Here is a 20,685-nt window from a genome sequence, read left to right as displayed (position 1 = left end):
TGCAACTCCGCTGCAGTCTGCTGGTCAGCATATAAAATGCAGTCCAATAAAATGTGGTGCTCCGTGGTCTGCACGCCACAAGCACCGCACATCGGATGGTCCTCTCACCGGAGTAAAAATCCGAGCGCCATAGGGCTGTGGCCGATATGAAAGACGAGTAAGGAGAATCTCGTCCCGTCGGCGTGGCTGGAAGGAAGTACCGCACGGCCGAGTTGTGGGCTTGACGACACGAAGCTTGTTGTCGGTCACTTCGAGCCACTCATGTTCCCAGCGACACAGGACTTTATACCGCTACAGCGAGGTGAGGGCATGCAGGGGGATAGCACACTGAAAGACCTGACAGTCACGACACGCCTCCTTGGCTGCCCGATCAGCCCTTTCATTCCCCATATTTCCCAAGTGCCCTGGTTCCCACCATAAAGACACCTCCTTCCCCAGTCGCTGGAGGAGGCCCTCCTGGACAGTCTGGGTTACTTTATCTGCTGGGTACAAACGCTGGAGAGAGTAAAGGGCGCTCAGAGATTCTGAACAGATGAGATATGCAGCACTGGGAGAATGTCTCATCTGCTCCAATGCCCGCAAGATTGCACATAATTCTGCGTCAAAAATGGTAAATTCGGGAGGCAGTGTGACCTTGAGGACACGATCCGGGAAGACGACAGAGCAACCAACGGATCCACCCTGCTTGAACCCATCCGTAAAAACAGCTACATTGTCGTGGTGCTCAGATAAAACGGCAGAAAAGACCGCATTAAAAACGGAAGCAGGAGTGCTTTACCGCATGTACTTGGAGATACTAACCAACCTAAGAACATACTACTCCCAATAGACACGATTGTTAGTCTGCAAATGAAATAAATACTGAGGTAGTGTTTTATCAGCACACTGCAGTCACTTACAAAAAAGTATCTGTACTTTTACCGCTAACAACCTGTGTAGAGATGACACCTTGCGCTTAAATCCGCTTGCTACCCGCAAGAAATACTGTGAAAAAGGCGACAATTAATGTTCATGGGAGGCCGCAGGAATTGCCAGGTAGACCTCGCGGCGGGCGAGGCGGCAGCGGCTGAGACAATGTGCGCCTCTGCAGCCAGACGGCGCCTTTATCCGGGTTAGGCGGCCAGGCGGCCACCCCGAGACGGATAGCCGCCCTCGAGGCACGGCGGGCGCGCAAAGTGTTATGAATTACAGCAGGCATTTGTCTCCGGTCCGGCGGCTCATTGGAGGCGCAGCAGGCGCCGCGAGGCGGGGATAAATGTGTTTACCGTCGCTCAGCCTCAATGTGCCGTAGACCCCCACGTAAACATTTCTCTCTCGTGCAATTAGACCCAGGCACGCGCCTTCTTGGACCCCGAGGAGCGTCCCTAAATCTGGAATATGAACAGTAGAGGCCCTTGTTGAATTTCGGGACAACGCTCCGAGATCCTTCCGTCGTGATGAGAGTCGTAGCGGGAGAACGGCGAGAGACGTCTTCGCGAAGGGCGCGAGCACAAAGGGTACGCCAAAACTGTCTGTAAAGAAAAGAAAAGAAAAAAAAACTGTTTAAGGGGGTAGGACGTCAAACGGGGCGACTTGGAGCAGGACAGGCACCACAGGATATTTTAATTTCCACTGTCTATACTTTCACAAACAAATTCATAAAACTTTGTCATCATGACCAGGAAGGATTCAGAATTCACACTCATAGCAGTGGAAGTTCGAAAACATAACGAAGTAATTTTTTTTACATGTGAATTTTCATCATTTTTTTCACTTACTAATGGCAGCATTTGTTGCTATAGGTACACTTTTCTTCATAGGTAAAAGAGACAGTTCGATGAATTTTGCGCAGCATACAAACCATACTTAAAGGTGTATGAAACTCTAGAATTTTCCAAATCTAATAAAAACTGTGGTAAAAATTGAGGTAATTAACTACAAAATTTGTGTTTTTTCTAAACACGAAATTTAAAATACAACAGATCATTCGTTTTTTCATAAATTAAATAAATTCTAGAGTTTCATACACCTGTAAGTATGGTATGTATGCTGTGCAAAATTCGTCGAAGAATCTCTCTAACTTATGAGGAAGAGTGTACCTGTAGCAACAAATACAGCCATTAGTAAGTGAAAAAATGATGAAATTTCACACGTAAAAAAAATTATTTTCTTATGTTTTCGAACTTCCACTGCAATGACTGTGAATACTGAATCCTTCCTGGTGATGCTGACAAAGTTTTGTGAATTTGTTTGTAAAAGTATAGACACTGGAAATTAAAATGTCCTGTGATGCCTCTCCTGCTCCAAGTCGGCCCGTTTGATGTCCTACCTCCCTTAACAATCAACCAAGAGAGGCACGTTAGTTCACCTACCTCGCTTTTTGCTGTTTACACCCTACGTGTAGAGGCCTTTCCCTTCACCAACAACTGTAATCACACCGTTGTCACAGTGAAGGCCACGTGGAACCATAAAGAACTCTGAACACGTCTTCCGCTAACACAGTTTACACGGCGTCATTGTGGGCGATAGGTTCACACCGAGGTAGGCAGATATTCAAAGTGCATAGCTCGCTCGTGCTCTACAAAAGAAGCTCTTGCTAGTACTTCGACAAGCTGTTGCGGGATGCTGGAGCAAATTTTCTGTTTGAGCGAAAGCTTCCGATTTTTGCCGACTGCATTGTCACGTGATGGCGTAGGAAGCAATCAAAATAGGTAGAAGGTATATTGTAATGTTCTAGCCAGTCGTTTCAGACTCCGAAGATTCGGTATGAACGACCTGCTGTGTAAATGAAAAACCACTAAACAATAGTCCTTCTGTTGCTGATTAAAAATATTGCAGAAGTTGTTAATCTCTGTGCCTAGCCTAAGAACTGCTACTGTAGTCCTTCTGAATTCAACCCTGGGGTAACAAATGTATGCTCTGCCATTGGCCATGGGGTGCACTGGCCGAAAATTGGCGTAATTGATGTGTTAGGTATTTTGCTGTTAAGTAGTCGCTTTATTGGTAATCCAGCGACAATAAAACTCTGACACATGCTAAAGCATAATAAGTCTTATCTTTCTTTCCTAACATCTGAACTAAAACTTGAGCATCTGTATTTCTTTAATCAGATACCACTAAATAGTCATTTTTATTGAACCTCCTCTTATTATTATGAAATTTGCGTCCGAGAAGACCGCTTAAATGTGTGTGTGTGTGTGTGTGTGTGTGTGTGTGTGTTGTGTGTGTGTGTGAGAGAGAGAGAGAGGGAGAGAGAATTTGTGTGTGTGTTCTTGCATGCGTGCTGTGGGATTATAGTCATCGTGACTTCACCCGTAACCAGCACAGAGAGCGATATCGCTGGCTAAAGACAGCCGTTGCCCGACCTTTACTGGAATAACGTCCGATGTAATTGTGCTCCAGTCCAGTGTACCTTATTGAGTCTTAATAAACAGCATTTTATGTTCAACGATAAGGAACGTCTAATTCATGTCCGTCAGACGCGCTGATCTATTATCTTATGGCCAATTCCGTTGCAACTGCGAAACTTGAGATTTAGAAACGCATAATTAATTTATGGAAATGCCACGAAATTCTGTGTTATTTCTGCACAACTGTGGGACTGAATAATTGCCTATTCCAGAAATTTAAAAAGATTTTCCAGTATAGTTAAGGAAACCAAATCGTTCATGACACCAAATGCAAAATCTATGCCGGAACTTGACGATGCTCACTGGGAGACAGATTTAGTACTTTTTGTAGATTTGCCTGCACATTCAGGGGACTTAAGTAAGTGTCTTTGAGGCAGATACGTAATTATCAGTACAATGCTTCAAACAATAAACGCGTTCCAAACGAAACTGAAATTATGGTAACCGCACTTAAACGCAAACAGTTATTTTTTTTTTTTTTTTCATTTTCCCACATTGCCCAACCATTGTCCAAAGGACGGTATGAAAGACACAGGCATAGTTATTGATCTGATCCTAGAATTGGAGAATCCATATCAGGTTTTAAAAAAAATCAAAATTCTGTTTAAGTGGCACCTGTTACAAACAATATACACTCCTGGAAATTGAAATAGGAACACCGTGAATTCATTGTCCCAGGAAGGGGAAACTTTATTGACACATTCCTGGGGTCAGATACATCACATGATCACACTGACAGAACCACAGGCACATAGACACAGGCAACAGAGCATGCACAATGTCGGCACTAGTACAGTGTATATCCACCTTTCGCAGCAATGCAGGCTGCTATTCTCCCATGGAGACGATCGTAGAGATGCTGGATGTAGTCCTGTGGAACGGCTTGCCATGCCATTTCCACCTGGCGCCTCAGTTGGACCAGCGTTCGTGCTGGACGTGCAGACCGCGTGAGACGACGCTTCATCCAGTCCCAAACATGCTGAATGGGGGACAGATCCGGAGATCTTGCTGGCCAGGGTAGTTGACTTACACCTTCTAGAGCACGTTGGGTGGCACGGGATACATGCGGACGTGCATTGTCCTGTTGGAACAGCAAGTTCCCTTGCCGGTCTGGGAATGGTAGAACGATGGGTTCGATGACGGTTTGGATGTACCGAGCACTATTCAGTGTCCCCTCGACGATCAGCAGTGGTGTACGGCCAGTGTAGGAGATCGCTCCCCACACCATGGCTCTGAGCACTATGGGACTCAACTGCTATGGTCATAAGTCCCCTAGAACTTAGAACTAATTAAACCTAACTAACCTAAGGACATCACACACATCCATGCCCGAGGCAGGATTCGAACCTGCGACCGTAGCGGTCGTGCGGTTCCAGACTGTAGCGCCTTTAACCGCTCGGCCACTCAGGCCGGCTCCCCACACCATGATGCCGGGTGTTGGCCCTGTGTGCCTCGGTCGTATGCAGTCCTGACTGTGGCGCTCACCTGCACGGCGCCAAACACGCATACGACCATCACTGGCACCAAGGCAGAAGCGACTCTCATCGCTGAAGACGACACGTCTCCATTCGTCCCTCCATTCACGCCTGTCGCGACACCACTGGAGGCGGGCTGCACGATGTTGGGGCGTGAGCGGAAGATGGCCTAACGGTGTGCGGGACCGTAGCCCAGCTTCATGGAGACGGTTGCGAATGGTCCTCGCCGATACCCCAGGAGCAACAGTGTCCCTAATTTGCTGGGAAGTGGCGGTGCGGTCCCCTACGGCACTGCGTAGGATCCTACGGTCTTGGCGTGCATCCGTGCGTCGCTGCGGTCCGGTCCCAGGTCGACGGGCACGTGCACCTTCCGCCGACCACTGGCGACAACATCGATGTACTGTGGAGACCTCACGCCCCACGTGTTGAGCAATTCGGCGGTGCGTCCACCCGGCCTCCCGCATGCCCACTATACGCCCTCGCTCAAAGTCCGTCAACTGCACATACGGTTCACGTCCACGCTGTCGCGGCATGCTACCGGTGTTAAAGACTGCGATGGAGCTCCGTATGCCACGGCAAACTGGCTGACACGGACGGCGGCGGTGCACAAATGCTGCGCAGCTAGCGCCATTCGACGGCCAACACCGCGGTTCCTGGTGTGTCCGCTGTGCCGTGCGTGTGATCATTGCTTGTACAGCCCTCTCGCAGTGTCCGGAGCAAGTATGGTGGGTCTGACACACTGGTGTCAATGTGTTCTTTTTTCCATTTCCAGGAGTGTATATTTAAAGACATAACCGCAAATTTTTCAGATGTAATGCATAGAGTAGCTGTCTGACCACTGAGAAAAAGAAAAATCTGATGGTGTATCTTCGTTGGACTTTACAAATCATACCTGCTTGGACGCTAATATCCCTTGCTGCAGAGTCATGCGTTCCCTATCTCATCTTTGTTTGGAAGCATGCATGTTTCTAAACACTTTATAACACTACCACAACGTCAGTTATATCATTATGCAGCTTACCTAGTGACGACGAGATTTTAGTCCTGTCACAAGGAAGCCTGTATAACAGATAGTACTGTAGCGGGAAAAACCAAATACATCACTATATTGCTCCGCTTGTTACACTGGCACAACGTGTATAACCAAATGTGGTATTACGTAGCAGTAAATGTTACCCTCTGGTAGGATTTAAGTCAACTGACCGTGAGTTACCTAATGGATTTGGATTATCGAATCTGAATTTAATATAACTGTAGAAACCAGAAAGCTAAAGATTGAAATTTGGGAAATTGCTTAAGTAACTTAATATACTTAAATGAAATAAAATACCGTCGCCAGCCTAATTAGGCACAGTAATGTGAAGCATTACTTTTAAAGCATATGTATTGACTTTTGCTAAAGGAAAGCTACCATTACTTCTTTCCCAGAGAAGTGCAATGAATCTCTACCATAACCAGACAAGTGGTACAGTGATGCCAGCAGTTATAAATAGCATGTGCAAGTTCAACAGAAACCGTTAACGGCTAATTTCTTTTCAATAGTAATTACTTTGTTATACATGAATTATGTGATCACCAAAAGTTAAGAAAGTCAGTACTAAACCAGAAATTCGACATGGACTTAGTCCTATTTCAACAGTTACTTTCCAAATAGTACAAATATAATTGAAAGTCGCTTGCAATAGGATTTTTACATTCATTAAGAAGTATATTGTTTCTATTTTTATGGGTAAGGGCAATTACAGTAACTTCACCTTCAATAAACAAAATTGTTCATGGGAAATCTCAAGCTGGCCTTCCAGTTTTCATCACACAATGTACACAAAACTCAAATTTAAATTCAACTGCAATTAATATATTCATTATTCAAGCATGTTTATTCATTTTAAACGACTCAAAACTGAGGACTCTTAAACTGTCCAATATCATCAAGCTAATTAAACACAATTTTCTGAGACAATTCCTAAGATGCAAATTTTTGTATCATTGTTTCACTAATTTCACTCACCTTGCAGGACTTTTAAAACAGTTTATGCCAGTGATTTTTCGTACAGGTTCTCAAGTATGACTTTAAATGCATTTTATTGTAACTAACCTCAAAATAACTCGCTTCCTTTTGTCATTACCACAACCAGTAATTTTCACTGACAGAATTAAATGCAGTTAATTTTTGAAGCACAAAAGCTTTGAATTAGGAACAAATCAAATATTATGGAGGTTTTCATAAGTACAATACTAACTACCTCCCTTGATGTCAATGAAAAACACAGTATTTCTATACACCTTGTTGCATTCAGAATTAAGCGACACCAACAATCACTTATTTTCAGTCGTTTTTTACATACAGGATACCTTTTAGCCCTTGCCAAACATCTTTTGGCATGCGCCAACTCACTTCTGTTACAAATGGGAAGTACTGTTGCTTTTCATTTTATACAATGCAAATCCCTAGCTATGAACCAGCTTGTACGTAGTTGTAAACAAACATTTTTAATAAAATCCCAACATTTAAACACATTTATAAGTCAACAAAGTAACCATAAATAAATACTACTTCTCTACAATAAATACAAAGAATTTAAATGGTAAAGAGAAAACATTTTACACAACTTTTCACATAATTGCAATGGGTCAGAGACATTACATAGTAAAAAAATACATACTTGACATTAAACAGAATTAATCAGTACAAAATATTTACATAATTAATTATGGTGTTACAACTTATTATGAAGAGTAAAGCACACAAAGAGTAAGAATGGAACAGAAACTTCAGATGACAATCTTTATAACACCCTGAGAATTGCAACCACATTGCTGAAATCTGGTATTATACATTAGTTTCGCAAATTCAACATTACATGTTACATTAATGCTATGATTTGTAGTTACTTATAAACTATACTAAATTATAAATGAAATCTCATACACAAAATTTCGCATTAATTCTGTCTTACATTTTTAGATTAAATAATCATAAATTAATAAATTGTGAATTACTTAAATGAGTTAAGTATGTACCACCGATGGTTCTGAATCATAAAGTAATTTGTTATAAATTACTTAAATGAGGTAAATATGTACCTCCAATGGTTCTTTTCTTCTCAACAGTTATTGTTCGTGGTAAGTATATTATGTGCGGCCCGTCTTCAGATCTGGCCCAGGTGAGCTAAAAGTTTGTACACCCATGGTGTAAACAGTGGCGGTTGTCAGTCCGGCTCGTATAAGCAGTCCAGCTCACCTCAAGTTGATAGCATAAAAAAAAAAAGAACGAAACACGTATTCCATGATTTTGCAAGCACACGTTGCATGGTTGATAGGCCAAGGGAAGTCGGTAGCTTCTTCAGAGTTACTGGGACGCCGTGTTTTTTCGGCCAGGGAAATGGAATGGCGGCGTCACCATCCATTATATTCCGCAGAGCGCCTCGGAGCCTGCAGTGTCTCCCTTGATTGATGAGGCGCCGTGCGCGCAGCCCCTTATGAGGGGGGAGGGAGCCAGAGATGGCGCTGATCCGCATGCAGATCCGCCTCCCCTGACTTCCAGCCCAGGCCGCTCCACAGGAGTGGTCCTCCACTCACGTCCCATAAGATCGTTAAGAAGGTACGTAGCTGACACAACTTCCACCCCATCCGTGAATGTGGTACCCCTTGACATTTTTATGGCATCAGTACATTAACTGTTCATGGGATACACATTGTAAGGTGATTCTTCTGAAGACAGAACAGCGTCGCTTACATTCCTGACCTTGTGACCGGAGCAGTATCACGTGGATCTTCTAGACCTCAGGCTTGGGGAACACCAATTCGTGTTTGACGGACCATCTTGTTTCAGAGTTTGAACTTAGTAGCTGTACCCTCAGTCCGGTGGATATCTCGGAACATGGCAGGATGATATACGGCCGAAGCACCCGTTCAAGAAATGGATTTTAGCTGCTCACTCCGGAAATCTTATGAGTCAGTCAACACGCAGCAAAAAGACGAAGATGCTCGATAAATCTTTCTGTCATGCCCTGACAGTGTAGGGTCTTTGAGTGGTCCTTCTGAATCCATAGCCGGCCGAAGTGGCCGTGCGGTTAAAGGCGCTGCAGTCTGGAACTGCAAGACCGCTACGGTTGCAGGTTCGAATCCTGCCTCGGGCATGGATATTTGTGATGTCCTTAGGTTAGTTAGGTTTAACTAGTTCTAAGTTCTAGGGGACTAATGACCTCAGCAGTTGAGTCCCATAGTGCTCAGAGCCATTTTTGAATCCATAATTTCCACGTTCCCATGACAGTCATACCCCGTCCAGCGGTGGTAGTGATATCATGGAATGAGATGTCAGTGTCCCGATCCACAGAAATCTTGTCGTTATCAAATTCCAAAATGTGCCGGTAGATGTTTCTAGATCTTACACGAAACGCGGAACAATCTTCTCATGAACAATCAATACCGAAATGCGATCATTGAATGAAAAATCTCACTGTGTAATTTTTCGTTATTGTTGTTGTTGTGGTCTTCAGTCCAGAGACTGATTTGATGCAGCGCTCAATGCTACTCTATCCTGTGCAAGCCTCCTCATCTCCCAGTACCTACTGCAACCTACATCCTTCTGAATCTGTTTAGTGTATTCATCTCTTGGTCTCCCTCTACGATTTTTACCCTCCACGCTGCCCTCCAATGCTAAATTTGTGATCCCCTGATGCCTCAGAACAAGCCCTACCAACCGGTCCCTTCTTCTTTCAAGCTGTGCCACAAGGTCCTCTTCTCCCCAGTTCTATTCAATACCTCCTCATTAGTTATGTGATCTACCCATCTAATCTTCAGCATTCTTCTATAGCACCACATTTCGAAAGCTACTATTCTCTTCTTGTCCAAACTATTTATCGTCCGTGTCTCAATACCATACATGGCTACACTCCGTACAAATACTTTCAGAAACGACTTCCTGACACTTAAATCTATACTCGATGTTAACAAATTGCTCTTATTCAGAAACGTTTTCCTTGCCATTGCCACTCTACATTTTATATCATCTCTACTTCGACCATCATCAGTTATTTTGCTACACAAATAGCAAAACTCCTTTACCATTTTAAGTGTCTCATTTCCTAATCTAATTCCCTCAGCATCACCCAACTTAATTCGAATACATTCCATTATCCTCGTTTTGCTTTTGTTGATAATCATCTCATATCCTCCATTCAAGACACGGTTCATTCCGTTCAACTGATCTTCCAAGTCCTTTGCTGTCCCTGACAGAATTACAATGTCATCGGCGAACCTCAAAGTTTTTATTTCTTCTCCATGGATTTTAATACTTACTTCGAATATTTCTTTTGTTTCCTTTAATGCTTGCTCATTATACAGGTTGAAAAACATCGGGGAGAGACCTCAACCCTGTCTCACTCACTTCCCAACCACTGCTTACCTTTCGTGTTCCTCCACTCTTATAACTTTCATCTGGTTTCTGTACAAATTGTAAATAGCCTTTCGCTCCCTGTATTTTACCCCTGCCACCTTTAGAATTTGAAAGAGAATATTCCAGTCAACATTGTCAAAAGCTTTCTCTAAATCTACAAATGGTAGAAACGTAGATTTGCCTTCCCTTAATCTTTCTTCTAAGGTAAGTCGTAAGGTCAGTATTGCCTTTTTCCGTTATAAATTGCACAGAATGTCGATATCACTACTCCATCAGTCTGTGCAGATGTGCTGACATGACAGTCATTTGCATACAAAAATGAAATGGTTCAAATGGCTCTGAGCGCTATGGGACTTAACATCTGAGGTCATCAGTCCCCTATAACTTAGAACTACTTAAAGCTAACTAACCTGAGGACATCACACACATCCATGACCGAAGCAGGATTCGAACCTGCGACCGTAGCAGTCGCGCTGTTCGAGACTGAAGCGCCTAGAACCGGTCGGCCACACCGGCCGGCTGCATATCTAACCAACTCAAGTTTGTTGTGTGCCACGATTATAGTGTTGCAATTTTAACGGTCAGCAGCGTGTGTGTTTGGTTGAAATAGACGCGAAATATCGTATGATGATAAAATGCTTTGTTTACAACAGTTCATTTTCAGTGTAAATTAACCTGTTGTCGGTGAAGGGTACCCAATTTTAGGTATTTAATGGATGGGCGACTTGATTTAAATGTACCTGTCTGTATTCGAGGATATCAAACAGCTTCTACCACAGACGAAATTGTATTCAGTATCGTGCTGAACAACTGGATGGTTGGTTGGTTGGTTTGGGGAAGGAGATCAGACAGCGTGGTCATCGGTCTCATCGGATTAGGGAAGGATTGGGAAGGAAGTCGGCCGTGCCCTTTCAGAGGAACCATCCCGGCATTTGCCTGGAGTGAGAACAACTGGAAATTAAATGTGAATGAAATAAGAGTTTCACAAGAATCTATACAGGGTGACAAAAAAGTCGTGAGACAGCTCATACTGGACTGTATGGCTGGTCCCAGTGGAGGTTCGAGTCCTCCCTCGGGCATGGGTGTGTGTGTTTGTCCTTAGGATAATTTAGGTTAAGTAGTGTGTAAGCTTAACAACTGATGACCTTAGCAGGGAAGTCCCATAAGATTTCACACACATTTGAACTTTTTTAGACAGCTTATACAGGTATACAGATGGCGGTAGATCGCGTACACCAGGTATAAAAGGGCAGTGGATTGGCGGAGCTGTCATTTTAAACAGGCGATTCATCTGGAAAGATTTCCGACGTGTTTATTGCCTCACGACGGGACTTGGCACACTGAGAACGCCGAATGGCACATGGAGCTAGATGCATGGGAAAAACCGTTAAGGAAATAGTTAGGGAATTCAACATTGTGCGATTCGCAATGTCAAGAGTGTGTGCCGAGAACACCAGATCTCAGGGACTACCTTTCACCACGGACAACGCACTCTCCGACGGCCTTCACTTAACTACTGAGAGCAGCGGCTTTTGGGTGGAGTTGTCAGTGCTAACAGACAGACAACACTGCATGAAATAGCAACAGAAATGAATGTGGTACGTATGTGTGAAGGACATATCCATTACGACAGTTCTGTGAAATTTGACTATGGCAGCGTATGACTGTCGCGAGTATCTTTACCAACAGCATGGTATCGCCCGTAGCAGTACCTGGGTTTGTGACTACATAGTGTAGGGAAGCAGTCTACTCACGCCGTAATAAATTCACATGAGTCTTTCCATTGTGTGCCAGCCTAGTCCGCTGTAACTAGCTCTGATGTAATAAATGTCGCGCAATACTTTAAAAATTAAGTAAATAACCTAAAATGTTTCTAGCATGTCACGAGTAATACTAAATTAATATGTGTTGAATATCAGTTCGATAACTTTAGCCATTTTCGAAATTTGGCCGTTTTTCTGTAAAAATCATTGGCGCAACAGAAAAGAGCTAGAGACTTCAAAATTTATAATTAGATTCCTTTTCCATAATAATTTAATAGAAACAGTACTTTGGATCCCACAAATTAAGATTTTAGTGGAAATTCATAATTTTCTGGTTTTTGTCTTAAAAATTAAGGAAGCAAGATAGATTAAGTAGGCTAATAAATAAGGATAGGATGTTTATATTTAAGTAGAAGGGAGACCCGCTATAATCATAAAGATGTGAGAAGTTTCAACTGAATAACTAAAAAACTATAGCGATAGCGTATCTCCAAAGGGCAAGTTCAGAGCTTGTCTACTGCATGTAGTGTAATTAAATTAATTCTCTCGCCCAAAATATTTGACTTAGCCACGTCAGACTTTTATTATGATTACTTACCTGTGTGCTGAATGCACATTTAAATTGAGAGCTTCATCTGCCATCAGCAAAAGAAGCTATGATTTATTCGGTAACTTAAAGTGGTGCATTACTAGCCCAGCGGCTAGTCGGGAGAGCCGATTTGATCAGGCGTTCCCTTAGCCGTCCGCACCGCGGCTTTATATATAAGAACGCTGCGCGAGGAAAAAAAAGGCCCCAGTTCTCTCCAGACGCTAAATAGCACACCATCTGTGTCGGGAGTCGCGCCGCGTCGGTATCATTGCTATAAACAGCCTCGGATGCCGTATTAAGTTACTTGGAATACGCGTAACCATGAAATCATTTTCGAGTGAAGTGTTAATTCTGGGATGACTTTAATTATCGATCTTCAGTTTGCGTATGTCGTATTTTCACGTGCCGCCGCGGGACAGACATTCTACCATTATTTAGCGTGGCGTTTGATGAACCTAATCATCAAATTATGGCGAGCATTCACTTAACCATTTAATTTGGACAGTTATAGTAGCATCAGCGCATTAGACTCTGAACTGCTCTGTTAGTTAGATTGTGTGGATTTTTTTTTCATCTGTGACTTTCAGAAAATAGAGAACGTTTTTTTTTCACGATCGTTTTTAATTATGAATCCCAGACAATTTCCTAATTCCTCAGAGCTTTAGGCTGTAGCTCTAAGTGTATTTCTCAGATGAAGTGGGCACTAGGAATTCTAATTACAGGCTTCACGTTTTGCTAATCACTTTCTGGTTGCCAATATTGTAGTTAGAGAGCCAGTGTTGAGAACGGCAAAAGACAGCATAAATAATAGGAACATTTACATAACAATTAATTTCTACCGCCGCCCCACATATGGTGCATCGGCTGGAAAGTGTTTCTACATTCAAACATTTGTACAACAGTAAATTTTCTAACAGCTGCCCCACAATAGTTTGGACCCTAGACGACTGGAAAACCATGGTCAGGTGAGATGAGTCCCGATTTGTGTTGGTAAGAGCTGATGGTAGAGTTAGAGTGTCGTGCAGACCTACACAACACTAGTTGTCAGGAAGACACTGTGCAAGTTGGTGGTGGCTCCATAATGAAGTGGGCTGTGTTTACATACAATGGACTGGGTGCTCTGGTCCAACTGAACCGATCACTGACCGGAAATGGTTATGATCGGCTACTTAGGGACCATTTGCATCCATCCATGGACTCCATGGTCCCAGACAAAGATTGAAATTTTTACAGACGACAACGTGCCACTCATGGAGCCATCCCGCCTGGTTTGAAGGACATTCTGGACACTTCGAACGAATGATTCAGCCACCCATATCAAGTGACATGAATCCCATGGATCATATGTGGAACATGATGGCGAGGTCAGTTTGTGCCAAAATCCTACATTGGCAACACTTTCGCAATTATGGACGGCTGTGGAGCCAGCATGTGTCAGTATTTCTGCATGGGACTTCCAATTACTTGTTAAACCCATTTCACGTCCATATGCTGCACTACGCGAGGCAAAAGACGGTCCAATACTATATTAGAAGGCATCCCATGACATTTTTCAGATGGTTCAAATGGCTCTGAGCACTACGCGACTTAACTTCTGAGGTCATCAGTCCCCTAGAATTTAGAACTAGTTAAACCTAACTAACTTAAGGACGCCACACACATCCATGCCCGAGGCAGGATTCGAACCTGCGGCCGTAGCGGTCGTGCGGTTCCAGACTGTAGCGCCTAGAACCGCTCGGCCTCAACGGCCGCAAAACTTTTGTCGCCTCATTGTATATTAATAACAAATTATGGTTCACCTTGGGTAAAAATGTGCAAACAAAAGCAACCGCGAAAATGAATCTAAGAAATGTTTCAATTTTTTGACAAGTATGAAATTGCACTGATTTATTTTTACAGTGCGACCCGCGAAAATAGTTGACGACACAAACAGAACAGCCGTCAAGGCAATCGGTAGAAGGCGTTGGACCTGCATCAAAAATGGTGAGGCCCTTGTAATTAACCAGAATTTTGTGGCCGGTGCTTTCTGGACGCGAAAGAAATTCGCCGAGTTGAATGGTACATCGGCTACTCGTTGCTTGAAACGTCCATCCATCCATTCTGGTTGAGGTTTTCCATGGTTTTCTTAAGCGTCTTCGGAAAAATAGCTAGATGTTGTCTTTGAAAAGGCCACAGTGAAATTACTTCTCCATCCTTTTTCAGTAGTCGCTTGTCTTCTGTCTCCATTGATCTCCTCGCGGATGGGACGTTAAGCGAAAAGTCTTCTTTCAGCCGGAAGGTATTCCTCCTAGTGATGGGCTTTCGGAGAGGCAAAGAATAAGTGACGAGTACTGTGCTATAAATATTTTATGGAACAGTTGAGCCACAGCTTAAAAATAAAAAACTATTATTTTCACTACGACAGTACACTTCTCCATATAACAAGTTCTCTAATTGCGAGAAACGGGCAAAATGAAGCACGAATTTTTGGAATATCCACTCCATTTGCCTACTTTTATACCATCTGCTTGCCACCTATTCTACATCGAAATAAATTTGTGTTTGTAAGACGTTCAGATTCCAAAGAAGTTGCCATGGTGGAGGTGGATGTGGATTTCGGACTGTTTTGCAATGGAAACTGAATCAGTTTAGTACAAAACCTCACAGTCAAATTAACTTATGAGAAGTATGCGACGGCAAATAGTCGTTCTTTTCGCCCTTAATTATATGCTATACAGTGGAACGACTTTCTGTATTACATTTCTGAGCGTACCTGCGTTAAAGAATACCTGGTACAAACAGAGGGCGAACAAGGTAGCTGCTTCAACAACAATGAGTACATTACTTGTGAATAAAACTGCTTAACTATGAAGACGACATGCAACAAAGAGAGTGTCGTTAACTGGGATACATATTTGGATACGCAAATGTTTAGCATTTAGCGCAACCACAGAAAGTAGGTGGCACTAAACATCTAGATTGTATACAAGATGAAGAACGCTAACAGTAAATAAACGTCCCCGATAAAAATTTCATCTCATGAATACTTTCGGTAGAAAATGAAGGGAAAAGAAAGATAATTTGACAGCACTGAAGCCATATATGCCACAAGTGTCTTCATTCAATACTATCTATTTTTTCTGCACAGTTAGCGCATATGAACAGTCGAGTTCGCTCCCGGGTCTGGATGCATTTTGTTTTTAGTTTGCGTAGAATGTTGTAGATATACAGCTATGAAAGCATGTCTGATACAAAATATTATTTAACACTGATACGCACATTACAATAGTATCCTTTTTTGCCCTCTCATTTTTAAGACGTACACTGGGGTGGCAAAGGTCACGAGGTATCTCCTAACACTGTGTCGGACGTCCTCTTGCTCAGCGGCGGGTAGCAACTCGACGTGGCATGGACTCAAGCAGTCGAAACCCCTGTAGAAATATGTAGCCATGGTGCCTCTATAGCCGTCCATAATTGCGAAAATATTGCGGTTGCAGGGCTTCGTGCACGTCCTGACATCTCGATCATGTTGCGTAGGATTCATGTCAGGTGATCTCGGTGGTTAAATAAAAAATGGTTCAAATGGCTGTAAGTACTATGAGACTTAACAACTGAGCTCATCAGTCCCCTAGACTTAGAACTACTTAAACCTAACTAACCTCAGTACATCACACACACCATGCCCGAGGCAGGATTCGAACCTGCGACCGTAGAAGCAGCGAGGTTCCGGAATGGAGCGCTTAGAACCGCTCGGGCACAGCGGCCGGCGGTGATTAATTCATTCGCTCTAAGTGTCCAGAATGTTCTTCAAACCAGTTCTGGACAAATGTGGCCCGTCATCTGTAAAAATCTCATCGTTGTTTTGGAGAATGAAGTCCATGAATGGATGCAGATGGTCTCCAAGTACCCGAAGATGTCCATTTCCAGCCAACTGTTGGTTCATTTAGACCAGGTCCGGCCAAACGCTGCACAGTGTGCAGACGTGCGGAAGTGCTGCACATGTGCGCACGTGTGCGACAGCGAGCGACAGCGACATCTGTTATTAGACGTGTCCTAAATGAACGACGGCGGCTCCACTTCCCTGTGGTGCAAGAACGCAACATATCCAGTCTCGTTTACCCCTGGTGACCGTAATCTTAACAGAGAAGTACTGAGAAATGGTAAGTACTGTGAAAAAGCAAAGTACGGGAGATCTATTTTCTCAGTCGTTTAAAAATGACTGGGAACTGCGATTCTTTTTTGTAGCCGTTGGTGAAAACTCACAGTGTTTGCTGTGCCGCCAAATAATAGGCGTCCAGCATAAGTTTTCAATTGAAAGACAATACATATCACAAAGACGAGTGTAGTGTACTCTACAGTGAAGAAGGGCAAACAAAATTAAATGTCCTTCAGAAAATGGATGAGACACATCAGCTCGAATTTACTGTACGTCAGAGTAACTGATACTTCTTGAACTCTTAGTTTCTTGTGTTACATTTATGTCTGTTTTACTGTACGCTGTACAATGTACTGTTTTCAATTTTCCAGAATGACAACCACTCTAAATCTTCACTGCGAGCAAGTTTTAAAATCGCAATAAGAATTACACAACCTGGGAAACCCTTTTCCGAAGGGGAGTTTGTGAAAGGGTGTCTGATTGATGCTGCAGAACTTGCGTGTCCCACGAACGTTATCAGGTTTCAAGAAATCAGTCTATCCAAACAAACAGTGACAAGACGTATCAGTGCTATGGCCTGCGATCTGCACAGGCAGCTAATAAATAAGGCAAAATACTTTGTTGCTTTCTCTGTTGCGCTCGATGAAGCAACAGATCTTACAGTTACAGCCCAGGTTGTGATATACATACGAGGTGCCGATAACGCAGTTTGTGTAACAGAGGAGCGACATCTGTGCGTAGAAACATGCACTACGTGAACGCTGACGGCTGCGGCGTGCACGCTGTGACCCGGAAGTTGCACATGTGCAAGAGCACCGCACGCGTGCAGAATTTCTGGCCGGCCCTGATTTAGACCATGCCATGAAAACACGCCCACACCATTACGGAACCACCACCAGCTAGCACAGTGCTTTGTTGACAACCTGAGTCCATGATTTCGTAGGGTCTGAGCTCCACTGTAGCTCTATTATCACCTCTTGCCAACTGAAATTGGGATTCATCCGACAAAGCCATGGTTTTCCAGTCGCCGATATGGTCACAATCCCAGGAGAGGAGAGGCAGCCGACGTCATAATGTTAGCAAACTCTCGCGTCGGTCGTATGCTATAGAAGCCCATTAAAACCAAATTTTGCCGCATTATCCTAGCGGATACGTTCGTCGTACGCAATGTATCTTGTCTGTTAACACACACAACTCGAGGCAAAATTCAACGCTCTCAGTCATTAATTGAATGCTGTCGGCTACAGCGTTGTGCGTGGTGAGAGGTAATACTTGAAATTTGCTGTTCTCGGCACACTCGAGACACTATAAATCTCAGATAATTGAACTTCCTAACTATTTTCGAAATTGAATGTTCCATGCGTCTGGCTCCAGCTATTATTCCGCGTTCAAAGTCAGTTCTTTCCCGTCGTGCAGCCACAATCATGTCGAAAACCTTTCAACATGAATCACCTGAGTACAAGTGACAGCTCCACCAATACACTGTCCGTTCGTACCTTGTGTACTCGATGCTACTTCCACCTGTATAATTACACATCGCTATCCCATTAGTTTTGGCACCTAAGCATATTTTACCTTTCAATTTTTACTATGTTTTCTCCCATGCATTTCACCTGTACTTGCTTCCGTGTAGAGTGAGTGACATGTTGATACTGGTTATTGGAATCATTACGACTGGTCCCTTTTCATGGATTTAATGCCGGCCAGTTTGGCCGTGCGGTTAAAGGCGCTTCAGTCTGGAACCGCGTGACCGCTACGGTCGCAGGTTCGAATCCTGCCTCGGACATGGATGTGTGTGATGTCCTTAGGTTAGTTAGGTATAATTAGTTCTAAGTTCTGGGCGACTGATGACCTCAGAAGTTAAGTCGCATAGTGCTCAGAGCCATTTGAACCATTTGAATGGATTTAATATGTACTTTAAATATCTCCACATTGACACGTTTTGTATTTAATTCTGTCCTATGACATGTAATTTTTATGAACTGATTACTATAATACTGTAGTAGTTGGTTACGTGTAGTTTAAGAAACAGTGTATGCTATTGTTATTTAGAGATCGAAAGTAGAAAAGAAAGAAACGTACATCTGGATTCTAACTCTCGATGCCAAGTGTTCTAATATAAAGCGCTTCTCACTTTTTTCCGAAGGAACCTTCGCGGCGCCCCAAGAGGGGAGTGACTGCAAAGTGGAGAGGGGAGTGGCTGCAAAGTGGGCTCGGGTCACTATCGCTGGTCTGGCCACGATGTCCCGTTCCCTCTCCTCAATTAACTAAGGAAAGGGTAGGGAACGTTGAGTCGAAGTGCAAAGAACATCAGTTATTTATTTACTTTTTTCTTTCTTTTTTTGATTAGTATTAATTGAAGGAAACCAACGTCATGAGGAAAGGGAATAGATAAGTCGCCATACTCGGTGAGACTGTCGACGCATGGCTTTTCGGAGAAGAACATGGCCAAAGAATAACAGGTACTGCTCATTAGGCAATACCGTTGAGGAGGGATGGACATTTCTAAAAAAAGGCAATCACAGATGTTGGAAAAAAAACGTTGCTACAAAAAAGGTAAATGAGAAGAAACTTGGTGTAACAGAAGAAATACTTAAGTTGATCGATGAAAGAAGGAAGCGCAGAAATGTTGAGAGAAATTCTAGAATACAGAAATAGAAATCTCTGAGGAATGAAATAAATAGGAAGTGCAGGGAAGCTAAGACGAAATGGCTGCACGAAAAACTGAAGAAATCGAAAACGAAATGATGGTCGGAAGGACTGGTTCAGAATATACGGAAGTCAAAACAATCTTCCGTAAATTTAAAAGGAAGGGTGGTAACATTAAGAGTCAACAGGAATTCCACTATTAAATGCAGAGGAGAAAGCTGATAGGTAGAAAGGGTACACTGGTGACATCTAGGAGCGGAAAGATTTGTCTGACGTGATGGAAGAAGAAATAAGAGTCGATTTAGAAGAGATTCGGGATCCTGTATTAGAATCAGAAATTAAGAGAGCCTTGGAGGACTTAAGATCAAATAAGGCAGACGGGATAGATAACATTCCATCAGCATTTGTAAAATCATTGGGGGAAGTGGCAATAAAAGAATTACTCACGTTGGTGTCTAGAATGTGTGAACCTGGCGACATACCATCAGACTTTCGGAAAAATATCATCCACACAATTCTGAAGACTGCAAGAGCTGACAAGTGCCAGAATTATCGCACAATCGACTTAACAGGTCATGCATCTAAGTTGCTTACAAGAATAATATACAGGAGAATGTAAAATAAAACTGAGGATGCTCTAGATGACGATTAGTCTGGCTTTAGGAAGGGCAAAGGCACCAGAGAGACAATTCTGACGTTTTGGTTGATAATGGAAACAAGGCTAAAGAGAAATCAAGACACTTTCACAGGATTTGTCGGCCTGGAAAAAGTGTTCGACTACGTAAAATTGTGGAAGATGTTCGAAATGTTGAGAAAAAATATTTGTAGGCTGTAGGAAGAGATGGTTATTATAAAATATGTACAACTGCTAAGAGGGAATAATTAGAGTGGACGATCAAGAAAGAGGTGCTCGGATTAGAAAGGATCTAAGACAGGAATGTAGTCTTTTTCCCCTACGGTTCAATCTGTACATCGAGAAACCAATGACGAAAATAAAAGAAAGCTTCAGGAATGGTACTAAAATTCAGGGTGAAAGGATATCAATGAAACGATTTGCTGATGACATTGCTTCGCAAGCTGCGACATGGCCATTATACATAGTCAGGACATTGCTATCCTGAGTGAAATTCAAGAAGAATTACGTGATCCTCTGAAGGGAATGAGCAGTCTAATAAGTACAGAATATAGATTGAGAGTAAATCGAAGAAAGACGGAAGTAATGAGAAGTAGTAGAAATGAGAACAGCGAGAAACTTAACATCAGGATTGATGGTCAAGAAGTAGATGA

General features: G+C 43.0%; 1 non-coding gene across 1 annotated transcript; it reads right to left on the bottom strand.

Annotated features, from left to right (window-relative positions):
- Positions 1-4,715: 4,715 nt before the first annotated feature.
- Positions 4,716-4,799, bottom strand: Trnas-gga. Its single transcript is given in 2 exon segments — positions 4,716-4,750; positions 4,760-4,799. It is a non-coding gene; the product is annotated as a tRNA-Ser (tRNA).
- Positions 4,800-20,685: the final 15,886 nt, after the last annotated feature.

Source organism: Schistocerca piceifrons, chromosome 4 (assembly GCF_021461385.2).
Source record: "Schistocerca piceifrons isolate TAMUIC-IGC-003096 chromosome 4, iqSchPice1.1, whole genome shotgun sequence".
In the NCBI taxonomy this organism is placed as follows: domain Eukaryota; kingdom Metazoa; phylum Arthropoda; class Insecta; order Orthoptera; family Acrididae; genus Schistocerca; species Schistocerca piceifrons.
Note: the sequence above shows the minus strand (reverse complement) of the source record. Positions and strands in the feature narration are given on the sequence as shown.